The sequence below is a fragment of the Sminthopsis crassicaudata genome, chromosome 5 (assembly GCF_048593235.1).
Source record: "Sminthopsis crassicaudata isolate SCR6 chromosome 5, ASM4859323v1, whole genome shotgun sequence".
Taxonomy (NCBI): Eukaryota; Metazoa; Chordata; class Mammalia; order Dasyuromorphia; family Dasyuridae; genus Sminthopsis; species Sminthopsis crassicaudata.
Window position 1 is genome coordinate 175,919,234 of NC_133621.1, and position 20,458 is coordinate 175,939,691.

Genomic DNA, 20,458 nt, shown 5'->3' on the forward strand with positions numbered 1-20,458 from the left:
CCTTCATTGTCCATTTTCAATATCTGTCCAAAATATATGCCCTAATGAATAAGCTCTAGAGGCTGTTGATACAATCACTTAAGTTTTGGATAATAGGCTTTTTCATCCACTTTTTTCCCCCTTTTTTAAGCAACTAGGTTACATTTTTTTGAATGATTATGGATCTCATTTAGCAGGCTTTGCAATATATTAAGATTCAAAATCAAAACAATGGAATGTATAGACAGAAACATTTAGAAAATCTTTGCCATTTATAGTAAAACTTGCTTCTTGTCTAGAGATTGAGCATCATCAACAATGATGTCAAATACCTTTAGTGTCATTTATTTGCATTCATTTTTTCTTCTCATTGCCTCAATTTATAATAATTGGAAGTTTATCAAAATAATCTCAGGGAATCCTGACTAATTTATATATAAGGATGCAAATGATATTAATAAGAGAGAACAAGAGGAAAGAAAGTGAAAAAGAGAGAGAAAGGAAAATCACTACAATGGCATCTACTTCATCAATTTTTTTTCCTAGTCAACAAATAAAATGCACAAAATTATCTTGCATCCTCTACCCCTTTTTAGTCAATTGTGTTTTTGAAAATACATGATCAATTATAGAAAATCATCAGGGAAATCATGCCATTTCCTTCTCATTCCTCAGACGTTTTCAAAGTATGTATAGTATATGTTGGTAAATTTTTTGTAGAGAAAAAACATATAGAAGCTACTATATATAGATATAGATATACATATATATTGAGAGAGAGAGAGAGAGAGAGAGAGAGAGAGAGAGAGAGAGAGAGAGAGAGAGAGAGAGAGAGAGAGAGAGAGAGAGGAGGGAGTCTTTAAAGTCTCCTTTTTTAAAACTGAAATTATAAGGCTTATTTTTTGATATCCTGAGAATTGATTTCTCAATGACATCAAAACTGTATTACCTCTAGCCAGGAACATATTTCCGTGACTGGTTACTTTTTCCACTTTTGCCTTCTTCACTGCCATTTCCACTTTGTAGCAAAGATGAGACAGATATGAGAGTCTAAATGTATTGTGTCCTTGATGATGAATTTTTTTTTGTTTTTTTCCTTCTATTACTTCTATTTTAAGAGACAATATTGATCATAATCTTCTATTGTTCTGGAGTGAAAGATTTTATAACATTATGACAAGTAACTCATATTGGTTAAGCTTTTCTGGGAAATGTATCTAATTAGTATCCATTTTCTATTAATTTCTCATTTTCTTTTGTACCAGTAATTGTTTTATTAAATTATTCACAAAAATTAAAAGAGACTACATAACAACCTTTTTTTATAGCATAGTTCTGACATATAAGTGAGATCAATACAAAGCAATGAAAAAAAGCTACAGAGTATCAAGATACAGAATATCAAGTAAAAAAAATTCAACAGACAAAGAGATAACAGCAATACATCAAAAAAATTTCTTATGATTAAGTTGGTTACAAATTAGGGAAACAAGAATAGCCCAAAATGATGCAATATTTTTAAAATTCAAAACCAAATAATTATGACAATTGACATAGAAAAATATTTTTGATAAAATATAAAACTAATTTAGGCCAAAACATAATATTAAATATTATAAAATAATATACATCTAAAACCCGAAGCTAGCATTATATACAATGGTAAAGGACTATCATTTACTGTTTCATAGTAAATATTAAAACACAGCAAAATTATCTCTCTTTGGTTCTTTCTATTTGATATAGTTCTAGATATAACAGTAATAGAGGATAAATATAGGCAAAAAAGAAAAAAAACTATTACTATTTAGTGATTGTTTAATTATAAAATCAAAGGAACTAAATGAGTAAATGAACTAATTGAACCAAAACTTCAGTTAAGTAACAGAATATAAAATAAACCACAAAAAATAAAAAGCATTTTTGTGCAGATTAAGACAACTCTGAAATTTATACCTCTTTACCTCTTTACCACTTTATACCTCTCAGATTGGCTAAAATGTCATGTAAAGACAAATGTTTGAGGGAATATGGGAAAACTGTGACACTAATGCATTGTTGGTGAAGCTGTGAAATAATCCAACCATTTGGGAAAGCAATTTAGAACTCTGCTCAGAGGGCTATAAAACTGTGTATACCTTTTGATTTAGCAGTGTCACTATTAGGTCTGTGTCCCAAAAAAGATCATAAAAGAAGGGGGGAAAGACCCACATGCGCAAAAATGTTTGTAGCAGCTCTCTTTGTAGTGGCAAGGAATTGGAAAGTGAATAGATGCCCATCAGTTGGGGAATGACTGAATAGGTTATGGTATATGAATGTAATGGAATATTATTGTTCTAAAAGAAATAATGAGCAGGCTGATTTCAGAAAAGCCTGGAAAGACTTACATGAACTGATGTTGACTGAGGTAAGAAGAACCAAGAGATAACAAGATTATGTGATAATCAGTTGTGATTTATGTAGCTCTTTTTAGCAATGCAGTGGTTCAAGACAACTTCAATAAACTTGTGATAAAAAATGCCATCTGCCTCCATTTCATGAACTGCTGAGAAGAATGTATACTTCTGTCTCCATTCAATTTTCTCCAAAGATCTATCATACCTAATTTTTCTAATATTCTATTTACTTCTTTAATTTCTTTCTTATTTATTTTGTGATTTGATTTATTTAATTCTAAGAGAGCACTTTTGTTTGCTTTTTCTTTTTCATAGTCCTCCCCCCCCCATTATTGGTCTAATTATTTTTGTTTTGCATAACATGACAACTATGGAATTATATTTAAAAGGATTGTACATGTTTAACATGTGCCATATTGCTTGCTGTCTTAGGGAGAGGTAAGGGAGGGAGAGAGAAATAATTTAAACCCAAAATCTTATTAAAATAAATGTTGAGGGAGTGGATCCAAGATGGTGGAAAGGACAAACATTTCTTTCTGACCTTCTCCAACGACTCTCAACTAATTAGCAAATTCAACCTCTGAATTAGTTCTAGACTGGCAGAATTCACAAATATAGGAACTGCAGCAAATTACTATCAGAAGATAATTTCGAAGATTGGTTGGGCATAGAGGGAGGTGGCCAGGCACAGGATATGCAGTGCATACACAATCTATTTTATCATTCTTCCAGGGAAGAAGATGGACATTCAATGAAACAGGCGAATTCCATTTATTTCTGATGAAAAGACCCAGAGCTAAACAAAAAATTTGACCTCCAAATATAGGACTCAAGAGAAGCATAAAAAGGTAAAAAGAACTCTGGAGAACTGTATTTCTGTTATAGGTATAACATAGAGAGTGCATGTATAATTTGATTTTATTGTTACAATATAAAAAAGGAACTAGAGGTAGGAAGGGATCAGAAAAAGGGAAAACTGGAGGTAAAATGAGGGAAATCACATCTCACTAAGAAGCAAAGGAAACCTATTATATTTGAGGAAAATAAGGGAGGGGGATGAACATTGTATGAATCTTATCTCATCAGATTTGGCTCAAAAAGAAAATATTAGACATGTTTGTTTACAGAGAAACTTCTCTTACCTTTTTGAAAAGTGAAAGGGGAAAGGGGAAAAGGAAAGGGGGAAGGCTAAATAGAAGGGGAAAACAAATAGTAGGGAAAAGGTATAAGAAAGAGGGAGTAACTCTAAAGGGGGGAGGGCTGCTTGAGACAAGTGGTGCTTATAAGTTAAATACTGGGTAGAAGGGAAAGGGGAAATGGAAAAAGAAAAGTATAATCTGGGGATAATAAGATGGCAGGAAATATAGAATTAGTAGTTTTAACCATAAATGTGAATGGAGTAAACTCTCCCATAAAGTGGAAACAGATAGCAGACTGGATTAAAAGCCAGAATCCTATAATATGTTGTTTACAAGAAACACATTTAAAGCAGAATAATATATGCAGAGTAAAGGTAAAAGGCTAAAGCAGAATCTATTATGCTTCAGGTGAAGTAAAAAAAAAGTAGGTGTAGCCATCCTGATCTCAGATTAAGCAAAAGCAAAAATTGATCTAATTAAAAGAGATAAGGCACAAAACTATATCTTGCTAAAGAGTACCATAGATAATGAAGCAATATCAATATTAAACATATATGCACCAAGTGGTGTAGCATGGAAATTTCTAAAGGAGAAGTTAAGAGAGTTGCAAGAAGAAATAGACAGCAAAACAGCAATAGTGGAAGATCCCAAACTTGTTCTCTTAGAACTAAATAAATCAAATCACAAAATAAACAAGAAAGAAGTTAAAGAGCTAAATAGAATACTAGAAAAATTAGGTATGATAGATCTTTGGAGAAAATTGAATGGAGACAGAAGTATACATTCTTCTCAGCAGTTCATGAAACCTGTACAAAAACTAACCATATATTAGTAAATAAAGACCTCAAAATCAAATGCAGAAAGGCAAAAATAGTAAATGCATTTTTTTACAGATCACAATGCAATAAAATTATATTAAATAAAAAGCCAGGAGAAAATAGACCAAAAAGCAATTGGAAACTAAACAATCTCGTCCTAAAGAACGAATGTGTGAAACAGCAAATCATAGACACAATAATTTAATCCAAGAGAATGACAATAATGAAAAAACATACCAAAATTTATGGAATGCAGCCAAAGTGGTAATAAGGGAAAATGTTATATCTTTAGATGCTTACTTGCATAAAATAAAGGGAAGATCAATAAATTGGGCTTGCAACTAAAAAAGCTAGAAAAAAAAGGAAATTAAAATCCCCCCAATCAAATAGCAAACTTGAAATTCTAAAAATAAAAGGAGAGATTAATAAAATTGAGAGGAAAAAAAACCTATTGAATAAATAAAAGTAAGAGTTGGTTTTATGAAAAAACCAACAAAATAAGCTTTTAGTAAATTTGATTAGAAAAAGGAAAGAGGAAAATCAAATTGTTAGTCTCAAAAAAGAAAGGGGAGAACTTTCCACCAATGAAGAAGAAATTAGAGCAATAATCAGGAGTTACTTTGCCCAACTTTATGCCAATAAATTTGACAAACTAAGTGAAATGGAGGAATTACTACAAAAATATAGATTGCCCAGATTTATAGAGGAGGAAGTAAATTGCTTAAATAGTCCCATTTTAGAAAAAGAAATAGAACAAGCTATTAATGAACTCCCTAAGAAAAATCCCCAGGACCAGATGGATTTACATGTGAATTCTACCATACTTTTAAAGAATAACTAACTCCAATATTATATAAACTATTTGAAAAAATAAGGAATGAAGGACTCCTACCAAGTTCCTTTTATGGCACAGACGTGGTACTGATACTTATAATAGGTAAGATGAAAATAGAGAAAGAAAATTATAGACCAATCTCCCTAATGAATATTGATGCAAAAATCTTAAATTAAATATTAGCAAAAGGATTACAGAAAATCATCCCCAGGATAATACATCATGACCAAGTAGGATTTAAACCAGGAATGCAGAGTTCGTTCAATATTAGGAAAACTATTAGCATAATTGACTATATCAATAACCAAATTAACAAAAACCACATGATTCTCTCAATAGATGCAGAAAAAGCATTCTATAAAATCCAATACCCATTCCTATGAAAAATTCTAGAGAGTATAGGAATAAATGGACTTTCCCCTAAAATAGTAGCATCTATTTAAAACCATCACTAAGCATCACATGTAATGGTGATAAATTCCCAATAAAATCAGAAGTGAAACAAAGTTGCCCACTGTCACCATTACTATTCAATATTGTATTAGAAATGCTAGCTTTGGCAATAAGAGATTAAAGGAATTAGAGTAGGTAATGAGGAAACCAAATTATCACTCTTTGCAGATGATATGATGGTATACTTGGAGAACCCCAAAGATTCTACTAAAAAGCTATTAGAAATAGTCCACAACTTTAGCAAAGTTGCAGGATACAAAATAAATCCACATAAATCATCAGCATTTTTACACATCACTAACAAAATCCAACAGCAAGAGATACAAAGAGAAATTCAATTTAAGATAACTGTTGATACTATAAAATATTTGGGAATCTATCTGCCAAGGGAAAGTCAGAACTATATGAGCAAAACTATAAAACACTTTCCACACAAATAAAGTCAGATCTAATCAATTGGAAAAATATTAAGTGCTCTTGGATAGGTCAAGCAATTATAATAAAGATGACAATACTACCTAAACTAATCTATTTATTTAGTGCTCTACCAATCAAACTCCCAAGAAACTATTTTATTGACCTAGAAAAATCGCAATAGAATTCATCTGGAAGATGAAAAGATCAAGAATTTCAAGGGAACTAATGAAAAAAAAAATCAAATGAAAGTGTCTGTACCAGATATAAAACTATATTATAAATCAATGGTAACCAAAACCATTTGGTACTGGCTAAGATCAGTGGATCTTGATCATGGAATAGATTAGGTTCAAGGATTAATAACTATAGCAATTGAGTGTTTATCAAACCCAAACACCCCAGATTTTGGGATAAGAATTCACTCTGGCAAAAAATTTCTAGGAAAATTGGAAACTTGTATGACAGAAACTAGGCACTGACCCACACTTAACTTAAGGTCAAAATGGATTCATGATCTGGGAATAAAGAATGAGATTATAAATATATTAGAAGAGGGGCAGCTAGGTGGTGCAGTAGATGGAGCAGTAGCTCTGAAGTCAGAAGGACCTGAGTTCAAATCTGGTCTCAGACACTTAACACTTCTTAGCTATGTGACCATGGGCAAGTCACTTAACCCCAATTGCCTCAGCAAAAAATTAAAATAAATAAAAAATAAATTAAATTAAATAAATTAGAAGAACATAGGATAGTTTACCTCTCAGATCTATGGGGGAAGAAGGAATTTGTGACTAAAGAAGAACTAGAGATCATTATTGCTCACAAAATAGATAATTTTGATTATATTAAGTTAAAAAGGTTTTGTACAAACAAGACTAATGCAGATAAGATTAGAAGGGAAGCAATAAAGTGGGAAAACATTTTTACATTCAAATGTTCTGATAAAAGCCTTATTTCCAAAAGAGAATTGACTCAAATTTTTAAGAAATCATTCTTCAATTGATAAACAGTCAAAGGATATGAACAGACAATTTTTAGATGAAGAAATTGAAACTATTTCTAATCATATGAAAAGGTGCTCCACATCACTATTGATCAGAGAAATGCAAATTAAGACAACTCTGAGATACCACTACATACCTCTCAGATTGGCTAAAATGATAGGAAAAGATAATGACTAATGTTGGAGGGGAGACATTGATACATTGTTGGTGGAATTGTGAACAAACTAACCATTCTAGAAAGCAATTTGGAACTATGCTCAAAAATTATCAAACTGTGCATACCCTTTGACCCAGGGTATCTACTGGGCTTGTATCCCAAAGAGATCTTAAGGGAGGGAAAGGGACCCACATATGCAAAAATGTTTGTGGCAGCCCTTTTCATAGTGGCTAGAAACTGGAAACTAAATGGGTGCCCATAAATTGGAGAATGTCTAATTATATGAATGTTATGGAATATTATTGTTTTGTAAGAAATGACCAACAGAATGATTTCAGAGAGGCTTGGAAAGACTTACATGAATTGATGCTAAGTGAAATGAATAGAACCAGGAGATCATTATACACTGCAACAACTAAGACTATACGATGATCAATTCTGATGGACGTGGCTCTGTTCAACAATGAATTGATTCAAACCAGTTCCAACTGTCCAATAATAAAAAGAGCCATCTACACCCAGAGAGAGGAGCATGGGGAATGAGTGTGGACCATCACATAACATTTTCACTCTTTCTGTTATTATTTGCTTGCATTTTTGTTTCCTTTCTCAGGTTTTTCTTTTTCTAGATCTGATTTCTCTTGTGCAGCAAGATAATTGTATAAATATGCATACATATATTGGATTTAACATATAATTTAACATATTTAACACGTATTGGACTACCTACCATCTATGGGAGGGTTTGGGGGAAGGAGGGGAAAATTTGGAACAGAACGTTTTGCAAGGGTTGATGTTGAAAAAATAACCCATGTATATGTTTTGTAAATAAAAATATATAATAATAATAATAAATAAATAAATAAAAACCAACTGTTAGAAAGTATCTTTATGAGCATTTGGAAAACTAAAATAGTATTAAGAAAAAACTCTCAAAAGACATGTACAAAATAAATACAAAGTGAAATGAATAGAACTTGGGGGGGGGGAAAGAAGAGTCATTTCTAAATGGCAATAAAAAATAATAAAATGGGAACAATTTCTAGGATCCAAGGTGGCAGACTAAGCCACAAATCCCTGTAGTTCTCAAGTTCCCCTCCAGGCAACTTTAAAATAGAATCCCAAAACAGATTCTGTAATAGCAAAACCATCAAGTATGCAGGGTAAAATAATATTTTAGCCTAGGAACCTTGAAAGATTGGCAAAAGGAGTCCATTTCATTTGAGTAAAGGGGAAGGTAGGGGTACAGTTCAGGAGAGGATGCTTCCCAGTTTGCTAGCAGGGAGCCCCATTTCAACAAAACAGCAGGAGATAGTGAGTTGCAATATACTGGAGTAGACAAAGGCCCACACAAGGATCCTCCAGGTGTCTTAGCATAGCCAGGGAGGCCTTGGACTCAGGGAACTCCATGCTTCTGTGAATGGCAAATGGATGCCAATCCTAGGATGCCTAAGCAAATGTGCAGCCACTGGCACAAACTCTACCACAGTTCAGTGTATCCCTGAGCAAACCAAAAGCCTTTAGAGGCCAGACCCTGAGAGAAGTATAAACAGGTAAAAATTGAAATTAAAAGTTAAGGTATTCAATAAAGCTAAATTTCACTAAACCCTGAGAAAGAAACACCTTACTAGACTTCAGCACACCTCTAGACACTACCACAAGGAATCCTGCTCAGCACCAGGTAATCTGCCAGATCCCCACAGCCTCCAGCACTATCAGCCACCCACCACCTCAGACTTTCAGCATAACACAAAACACAAAGGTCTCTTGTAGGATCAGAGCAAAATCAGTGTAATTCCAGGTAAACAGCCAGGACCTAAAGCCACTGGCACAAGAACCCTGAGACAATACTCCTTCCACCTTGGAAGTAGAGCTCTTTTTTTTTTTAACGCAAAATAATAATAATAATAATAACAAAAAATAAAAACAAAGAATCTGAACATGGAAAGTTATTATGAAACAGGGAATATTAAGACACAAACCCAGAAGAGGACAACAATGTCAAAACACTAATGAACAAAATCCCAAAGAAAATTGGAAATGGTCTGAAACCCAGAAAACTCATGGAAGAGCTCAAAAAGGAACTTAAAAATCACCCAAGTGATATAGAAGAAAAACTTGGAAAATAAATGAGAGTGATGCAAAAGAATTATGAAAAAAAGGTAGTAACTTGATTTAAAATATATAATTGGACAAATGGAAAACCAGATGCCAAAATTCATAGAAGAAAATAATTCCTTAAAGAATACAATTGGCTAAATAGGGGGGAAAAAAAAGTACAAAAGCTTATTGAGAAAAAAACTCCTTAAAAGTTAGAACTGGGCAAATGGAAGGAACTCTATGAGACATTGAGAATCAATCAAATTCAAAAGAATGAAAAAAGGAAGAAAATTTTAAAAATATAAAATGGAAATAGAAATGGGAAAAATGAAAAAACAATTGACCTGAAAAACAGATTGAGGAGAAACGATATGAGAATCACATGGACTACCTGCAAGCAATAATTCAAAGGAAAACTACACAACATCTTTCAAGAAATTATCAAGGAAAATTGTCATGATATCCTAGAACCAGAGGGGAAAGTAAGCCCTTGAAAGAATCCATCAAATACCTCAGGAAAGAGATCCCAAAATAAAAACTCCAAGAAATATTAGAGCCAAATTTCAGAACTATCATGTCAAGGAAAAAATACTACAAGTAGACTGAAAGAACAATTCAAATATTAGGGAGTAACAAAGAGGACTACACAGGACTTGGCAGCCATTACATTAAAAGATCAGAGGTCATAGAACATAATATTCCCAAAGTCAAAGGAGTCAGAAATACAATCAAGATTCACTTACCCAGAAAAATTAAACATAATATCAAAGGGGAAAATGGTCAAAGAAATAGAAGGATTTCATGTTTTCATAAGAATTCCAGCCCTAAACCAAAATTTGATCTCCAATATCAAGTCCTTCGAGAAGTATAAACAGGTAAAAAGGGAAAATAAAAGATAAGGTATTTAATAAAGCTAAACTGTTTATACCCTTACATAAGATAATACTTGTAATTCTCAAAAATGTTATCACTAATAGTACAGCTAGAAGGAATATACATAAATAGAAGGTATGGGTATAAATTGAATTTAAGGGTATGACAGTAAAAATATTAAGGAATGAGAAAGTGGAGTGCAAAAGGAAGGGAGAAGTAACATGGTACAAGTTATTTCACATGAAGAGGTGCAAAAGACTTATTATGGTGGAAGGAAATATGGGAAAGTGGACAATGAGCATCATGTCACTAAAGGATAAACAGTCAATAATATAGATAATCTATTTCATCTAACAAGGAAGTAAGAGAGAAGGAGATTAAGTGAAGGGAGAGAAAGGGAGGAAATTGATAGAAGGGAAGATAGATTAGGGAAGGTTTTAGAAGTAAAACACTGATGAAAAAGGAAAGGATGAAAGGAGAGAGAGGACAGACAATAGGAAAAATAGGATGGAGAAAAATATGCAAGTAGTAATCATAATTGTGAATGTGCAAATTAGAAGAGCAAGGAATAGTCTACCTGTCATATCTATGAGGTAAAAAAGAATTCATGACCAAACAAGAGTTAGAGAGCATTATGAAATGGAAAACAAATAATTTTGATTATATTAAAAAGCTTTTGCATAAAATCATTGCAACCAAAATTAGAAGGAAAGCAGAAAGCTGAGAAGCAAGCTTTACATCAATTGTCACTGAAAAGGCCTCATTTCTCAAATATATAGGGAACTGAGTCAAATTTATAAGAGTACAAACTATTCTCCAATTAATGAACAGCCCAATAATAAATGTGGAATTGTTTAGGAGAGGAGAAAAAGGGAAGGAGAAAAATAGGAAATACAAGGTTTTGCAAGGGTGAATGTTGAAAACTATCTTTGCATGTATTTTGAAAAAATGAAAAGTTATTAAACATATAAATAGCCCAAGGATATGAATAGGAAGGTTGCAAATGAAGAAATCAAAACTATCTATAACTATGAAGAAGTGTTATAAATCACTTTTGATTAAAGAAAAGCAAATTAAAAGAACCCTGAAGTATTACCTCATATCTATCAAACTGGCTAATCTGACTTAAGAGGAAAGTCATAAATGTTGGAGAAGATGTGGGAAAATCGGGACTGTTGGTAGAGTTGTGAACTGATTCAACCATTCTGGAAAGTAATTTGGTATTAAGCCCAATGGGCAACCAAATAGTTTGATACTCTGATCCAACAATACTGCGACTAGGTCTGTATTCCAAAAAGATCATTAAAAAGAGGAAAGGACCTATAAGTGAAAAAATATTTATAGCAACCTTCTTTTTGTTAAATGAATAATTTAAGTTTAGTGTTTTAAGTAAATTAATTAATTAATTATTATTTATATGTATTTTTACATAATTTTATTATTCATATAAATATAATATATAATAATTTATATATAGTATATAATTGTTAAATAATAATATATAAATATATTATTAATTATGTTATAATTAAATAATCAATTATAATTTTAATAATTTAATTATAAAATTAATTAAATATATTATATTATATACACTTTATTTTTATTTATTTATAATATTTTATTAATAAAATTAATTAAATAAATATATGAATAATTTATATTTATATAATTTATTAAAACTATGTAAGAAGAAATAGTAAACAGGCAGATTTCAGAAAAACCTGGAAAGATTTGTACAAACTGATACAAAGTGAAATGAGCAGAAACAGGAAAACATTGTATACAGCACAAGCAAGATTGTATGATAATCAACTGTTCTCAGCAAGTATAAAGAAGTTAGAAAGGGAAATTTTTTTCAGGAAAAAAAAAAAAAGAACTGATGGGTTCTGAATGAAGCACATTTTTTTCACTTACTTTATTCCTTTTCATGGTTCTTTTTTTTTTCTTTTCCCTTTGGTCTGTTTCTTCATTCACAAATGTGATTACTATGGAAATCTATTTTACATGATAGCACATGTATAAACTATAAAAATCTCCCAACCATTTTTGGAACAGGGAAGGGAGAAAGGGAGAAAAATTTTGAAATTAAAATCTTGTAAAAATGAATTTTAAAAAATTTCTTGACATGTAATTAGAGAAAACTATTGTTTTCTAAAAAAAAAAAAAAAAAAAAATTAAAGGAAAGCCCCACTCAAAATAACTACAAATGCATAAAATATCTTAGCATTAGTCAAGATATATTAAAAATCTATATACAGAATTATGAAATGGTCATTATAAAGAAGTAAAGTATGAAATATATAAATGCAATAGTCTGATCAGAAGCCCATAATGAAGGATATTCAATGATTATGTCTGGACTAAAAGTGGCATTACTATATAAATTGAAAAACTTAGAGCTATACCAATTAAACTATAAATGAAATATTTTGTGCATCCAGAAAAATAATTCAAAGTTCACATGGATAAACAATTTAGAATCAGAAGGCAAAAATAGTGAAAAAGAATTAAGGATAAAAGGAGCATATTAAAACCATACCTCAAAGGATACTATAATTATCCAAACTATTTAACAGTGAGACATCTAGCCTAGAAGGTTAACTGAACTCAAAGTTTAACAAAACTCTGGGGTTTCCATTGCACTTAAAATGATCACCGAGAAATTATAGCAAGTGACTTCTTCCAACTGAGAATTTCACAAAAGTATATCTAAAAGCCTAAGGGCAATTAGAAAAGGGACCACTGGAAAAGTCAGCACCAACACAGACTAGTCACCTAACACTATCAGAGAAAGACCAAGGACACATGCAGTCTGTAAGATTTGCATACAAAGGCAAGGACACTCAAGAAACACCCCCTCCCTCATTCCCCCATCCTCCCACCCTTCCCCCCACACCCATGATCTGAAAAAATGTGAAGGTCATCAAAAAGTCACAAGATAAGTACGAAGGAATAGCAGTAGACAGCATTCAGCATGGCTCAGACCATGAGAGCCCAAAACTATAGAGGCTGTTACCAGAAAATTCTTCTAAGATACTCAAAAAGGGTCTGAAGATCTAATACTATGAAGGTCAAATATCCAGGTCTGACTGACCACAATGGGTGAAGAGTAGCCAAGAAATCCAGAGAATCCAGAAAGCAATAAATTAAAGTTAACCATTCCACCAAAAGTGTAGCACTGGCTGAAGCCTGAGTAAACTAAAGAAAAAAACTAATCTAAATGAAAAATCACCACAGATCTAGAGATCCCTCCAAAGAAGAGGCAATAATAACTGTAAACAGAGGCTGATAGGAAAAAGTGTATTTTCTATACTAAGAATACATGGTACAGACTATATGAATACCTAGAAGAAATGAACAATGGATAAAAAGTAAAAATTTCTTTATGAAAGAATAAGAAATATAATAAAAAGCTTAGAGAAAAGGATGGGGGGGGGTGAGATTAGAATCTAAGTGGATACTTCAGATTGCCTCTTAGATAATGTGGGAATACCAGCTAAACAAATTAAGATATATGACAATAGAATATTATTGAGCCAAAAGATATGATTAAAAAGAGACCATTTTACAGAACAATGGACTGATGCAAAATGGAATAATTAGAACCAGAACAAATTATACAAAGAAAGTAACATTAAAAAGGAAAAAATCGAAAGACTTAAGAACTCTGATCAAAGCAATGACATAAATGAAGATATTTTCTACTGTGTTCTCTGGAATGCCTACTCTTTAGTTAATAGATTTGCTTTCTTCTTAAACCTTTTTCTCTCCTACTCCTTCATTTTCTGTCTCTCACTGACATCTGGCTTGCTCCTGATAACATAGCATCTTTGGCTACCTTTTATATTACCATTTTCACTTTCACTCATGCTTTTTATTTCACTTTTTTATTCATTTCACATTTTATATCACATAGAAAAACTCTGCTCCTCAACAGCACATTGAGATGTTTCGATCATCTTCATCACTGAATGATCTCTGCTTCTCTATGATTCATTCTATTCATCTTGTCATCCAAACAAGATTTTGATACTTGTTACCTACTAACTGCCAGGACAGTCTTCTTTCCCCAATGACTTCAGAACCTAGTTCAAAGATTTTCTCTCCATTTCAATTTCTGAACGCATACTATCCTCAACCTATTCATTTCCTATAACCTATTCTTCTACTCTATTTCACTGAGACAAGGGTAGTAATTCTCTTGATCTTACTATCACTCATAAGTTTTCCCCTTCTGTGGTCATGAACTCTGAAAAAAATTCTTTATCTCATCATAATTTTTTTGTGTTCTATTTTTCTCTTTGCATTCTGACTCTTAACACTGCTCTTCATTTTCACTATGAGCTTCTGTCCTTCCATCCCTCAGTACTTTCCGAGGCCATCATATTTGTACAGGTAGCAATCTAATCCCTTCCCTATTATGACTTCTGGGTGAAATTGTTAAACCTTGTAGTCCTCCACTATCTGTGGGCTTTGCTCCTATTCACATGGTACTAAATGGAGCTGCAAAAAAAAAATCCTAAAACTGTACTGATTGGGTTCCCTAAAAATGTTCTGTTATATAATCTCAATTTGACCTTCACTGAAGCAAGACAATTCTTTTATACTTTCCAAATTGATTCATTAACCAACCTTCTACAAACCTTTTCATTTCTCCTCAAGCATATCACAGCACCTCCTTCATTCATCCTCTCAATTTACTTTACATTTCATTGAAAAAAAATGAGAGCATTCATTGGTCTTCACCCCTCCTCTTCATCTCATATGACCCAGATGCCTTCCCTTGCAACTATTCTTTTACTTCTGCCTCACATAAAGAGACAGTCCTTCTCCTTGCCAAGCAAACCTTGACAAAAATATCCTTCATCCCATTCCATCATGTTTTCTCTGATATATTGTCTTCTCTCTGTCATCCTCCCTTCCTTATTAATATTTTCTCTCTCCAGGTCTATTAGCTACTTCTCTGCTGCAGACAATTATGTCTATGTCTTTCCCATTCTTTTTTTTCCCTTATACTTGGAAAGTCATTTTTTATGAAAGCTTTTTATTTTCAAAATGTATGCATGGATAATTTTTCAATATTGACCCTTGCAAAACTTTGTGTTCCAATTGTCCTCCCTTTCCCCCCGTCCTGCCTCCTAAAAAGCAAGTAATTCAATATATGTTAAACATAGCAAAAATATGTAAAATCCAATATATGCATTCATATTTATACAATTATCTTGCTGCACGAGAAAAATCAGAAAGAAAATAAAATGCAAGCAAAGAACAACAAAAACAGTGAAATGCTATGTTGTGATCCACACTCAGTTCCCACAATCCTCTCTCTGGATGCAGATGGCTCTCTTAATCACAAAATCATTGGAAGTGGCCTGAATCATCTCATTGTTGTGAAGAGTCACATCCATCAGAATTGATCGTTGTATAATTTTGTTGTTGCCATATGCAATGATCTCCTGATTCTGCTCATTTCACTTAGCATCAGTCCATGTAAATCTCTCCAGACCTCTCTGAAATCACCCTGCTGATCGTTTCTTATAGAACAATAATATTCCATAACATTCATTTACCATAACTAATTCAACCATCCTCTAACTGATGGACATCTACTCAGTTTCCAGTTTCCTGCTTTGTAATATAGTTTTAGGTCTGGCATAGCTAGGCCACCTTCATTTGCAATTTTTTTCATTAATTCCCTTGAAATTCTTGACCTTTTGTTCTTCCAGATGAACTTTGTTCTTATTTTTTCTAGATCTGTAAAATAATTTCTTGGGAGTCTGATTGGTAAAGAAGGCCACAAACAGTGGGGGAATTCTGAGTGAAGTATAAGACCCTTCATCCCAGAGGAAACCTGCTAAAAATATCTAGTTCAGCTCCCCATTTTCCCTATGGAATTTCTCACCTCCCTCCCTGAGAAATAAGGGAGGACATGACTACTTGTGTTCTACTTGAAGCAAGGATACTTACTGCAGGCTGTTTATACTGAAGCACTATTCAGTGTGATTGATGAGATAATAGTTCATACATATTTAGTGTGATATAATCTTGTAATCATAGTGAGGTATTTAAGGGCAGAAATCAGGCATGAATAGGAGGAGAACAAACAAGGACACAGAGAAAACAAAGAAGACAGAGACAGAAACAGATCCTCCTGGTGGCTCTCCTGCCGTCATCTCTCCTCCACCTAAGACCAAGGCTCATCCAGAGATTCTCCAGAGAACTAGTCTGGACAATACAGTATGGCACTGAGTAAGTAGATTAATTAAGGTAGTATTATCATTTTTATTATATTCACTAGGCCTAATCATGAGCACTTGATATTTTTCCAATTGATTAAATCTGATTTTATTTGTGTGTCTTTCCCATTCTTTACAGAGGTTTCAAATTCACTGGCCACCTAAGACAGGCAAATCTACCTAGTGCAGCCAAAGGAGATTAAAATATAACTGAGAAATCGTTAACAAAATACATAAAAATACAACACAACATTGAGAATGTTCATTTGTGAGTTTCTCAGTCAGCATGTGGCCTACATAGGTCATTTCTATTAGAGCTTGACACGACTCCTTTAAAAAACCTTCACTTGACCTGAGCATCACTTCTACCTACCATCCTATCTCCCTTTCCTGGCTAAAGTACTTGAGAAAATCTTTTATAATCAGTGCATTCTCTCAGTCTCCTAAACTCTCTGAACTTGCTTCCTCAAAAGATAGCAATAATCATTTAATTACCAAATCTAATGGTGTTTTCTCAATTCTCATTCTTCTTGACCTCTGCATTTTTTGACACTATTTTGATCCTCTTCTCTTGGATACTCCTATCTTCTCTAGATTTTTCATGACACTATTTATATTTGATTTTCTTTGTGATAACTCCCTGTCTTTGTACTAGGCTGGATATTCATCCAGATCCTATCCATTAAGCACACCTATCTCATTATCTCCCATGAATTTAATTACCATCTATACTTAATTTTCCTTACTTCTTTCTTTCTCTTTCTTTCTTCCTTTCTCTCTCTCATTCTCTCTCTCTCTCTCTCTCTCTCTCTCTCTCTCTCTCTCTCTCTCTCTCTCTCTCTCTCTCTCTCTTCCTTCCTTCATTTTCTTCTTCCTCTTTGCCTCCCTCCTTTCTTTCTCTTTACATGTGTATATGTGTATACATATATATATGTATACACATACATATTTGTAAACATGTTTAATAATGATAGCAGTAGCAAGAAATTAGGAGGTGTTAGCTAAGATGGAGAGCCCTAAACAAGGTAGCAAAAAATGAAAATCTAGCTTTATAATCTCATTATCTCCCATGAATTTAATTACCATCTCTATACAGGTGAATACAAGATTTTTATAACTTGATCTCTACTTTCATATGGTCAATTGCTTTTTTTAACTTCTCAAATTAGACAGACATCTTAACTCAAGAAGTCTATAACATGTTATGAATGTGGATCAAAGCATAGTATTTTCACCTTTTTCTTTGTTGCTGTTATTTGTGTGTGTGTGTGTGTGTGTGTGTATGTGTGTGTGTGTGTTTCCTTTTCCCTTTTGATTTGATTTTTCTTGCAAAGTGTAAGGAATATGGAAATATGTTTAGAAGAATTGCACATGTTTAACCTATATTGAATTGCTTGCTAACTAGGGGAAGGGGAGGAAGGGAAGGACTGAAAAGAATTTGAAACACAAAGTTTTGCAAAGATGAATGCTGAAAACTATCTTGCATGTATTTGGAAAAATAAAAAAACTATTATTAAAAAATAAAAAATTTAAAATTAGGTAATACTGTAATATATTTTTATTTTTCTTCTAATTTTGTATTCATTTTTTCCTTTGCTCTATTTAGCTGATGTTCTTACTCTACACAAATAGCTGATTTAGGTATGATTCACACATGAGTAATGATTCATTTCCTGTCTGCTAAAATAAAATTTCCATTTTTGTTACCTTGTTTAGGGATCTCCATCTTCATTAAAATCTTCTAATTTTTTGCTATTGCTATAATTAAACATGTTCATTTTATTTAATACATATTAAATATGTGTGAAATAGCAATGGTCAAAGTAATAGCATTGCTTTATTCCTTCATTTCATGGGGGGGAGTATCTAATGTTTCTCTATAAGCATATAATTCTAAATCATAAATTCATTATATCATATTAGAGAATAATCTTCTGTGTTAAGACCAATATGCTAAACCTTCCTTTTAGCACTTAAGACTTAGTTGTCCCAGAAAATTAAACACTCTGACTGCTGACATCATATCCTAACTGTCTTGGTACAAATAATTGATGAGCTACAAGAATGTCTGATGGTTGATTGGTAGATCACCATGGGTAACTGAGGCAAGGGATTTAATTTAATTGAAAGTATCTTAATTTCTATCTTTATTAAATATCCTTGCACTGCTATGGATTAGTAAATCTTTTGTTGTTGTTAATTTTTAAATGACCTACAAATGTCTCATTTTGTTTGAATATCAAATCTAAATTTGACCTAAGTCAAGACTAGCCCAGGACACTTTTCCATTCTTACAATTATTTTTTGTCTTAACAAAGATGAGTTTTCTATTTGTTAAAGGTATTTTCTACATCTATTCATATAATTGTGATTTGCATTTTTTGACTAATACTATTTTTATATTATTATATTCCTTATATTAAACCATCCATTAGGACAGCTGTGTAGCACAATAAAGAGAGGGCTGTGTTTAGAAACAGTAAGATTTGACTTCAAATCCAGCTTCATACATTTAGTAGCTACATGACCCTGGTAAATTACTCAACTTCTGTTTGTCTCAATTTCTTCATTTGTAAAATAGGGATGACAAGTTGAGAGGATTCTGGAAAGACAGCAGAGTAGACTGGTAAATTTCAAGCTCTTTCAATTCCCTTCATAAATAGAAAAAATTTGTACCTGAGGGTAAACATAAACTCCTAAAAATCAAGAAGACTTGGAGTAGAACAGGGGTTCTACTGATACAACTCAAAAAGTTTCAAAGAAAGACCCATTGCCCAATTAACCCATATGAAGTCCAAACACCTTCAGGTTGGCTCCACAGAAACACCAAGTAAGCTGGGTGTGGCTGGAGCCACATATAGAAACTTTCACCTCCTGGGCTGTTTGTTGAGTCTGGCTCTGAGTCCAGGAAGACTGAGTGAACCTCAGATGATTAGGAATGCCAGGCCCAACTGTGCTGCTTAGATGTGGTACCCATGAATTCAGGGACAGTGGGGGAGGGATGCTGCTGGCTGCCAACAGTTGCTGGAGAGTGGAGCTTTTGGTTTGAGGTTCCTGGTTAGAGGGGAGAGCTGAAGTTAAGCCCGAAGTACCATCCTCCCCACAGTAAGTAAAGGTACTTACCCTAATAACTCTTATTTAAAAAAAAAAAAAAAAAAAAAAAAAAAAAAAAGAGCCATCAAAGAAGAAAGAATCCCACCACAGAAACATACTTTGGGAACAGGAAAGACTGGGGTTCATCTTCAGAGGAGGCCACTGAAATTTAAAAAAAAAAAAAGCTTTCACCTCAAAGAGTTACATGAAATAGCTCCCTGCCCAGAGAGAACCCAAAAAAGAATTTAGAACCCAAAAAAAGAGAACCCAAAAAAGAATTTAGAAGTCAAATGAGAGATTTTGAAGAAAAACTTAAAAAAAAAATGCAAGAAAAACAAGAATATTATGAAAAAAATTTAACCAACTAGAAAAGGAGATAGAATCTCAAAGACAAAAATAACTTTGAAAATTAGAATTGGGCAAGGGAAAGCCAATAAAGCTATAAGAAACCAAGAAAGAACATAACAGATTATACAGAATTAAAAAATAAAACAGAATATGAAACATCTTATAAGAAAAATGATAGATCTGGAGAACAGATCAAGAAGAAAAAGTGTAAGAATAATTGGACTGCCTGAAAGTTGTGGCCAAAAAAAAAAAAAAAAGGACTTTAACACAATAATGCAAGAATTAATCCAAGAAAATTGTCAGGGGCAGCTAGGTGGCACAGTGGATAGAGCACCAGCCTTGAATTCAGGAGGACCCAAGTTCAAATGTGATCTCAGACACTTAACACTTCCTAGCTTTGTGACCCTAGGCAAGTCACTTAACCCCAGCCTCAGAAAAAAAATAAATTTTAAAATTTTAAAAATAAAAAAATAAAAAGAAAGAAAGAAAATTGTCCTGGAGTGATAAAACATGAAGGGAAAGTAGAAATAGAAAAAAAAAATCAAACCCATCTATCACCACCTCAATGAAATCTTTTATGGAAAACAATTAGGAACATTATTGCTAAATT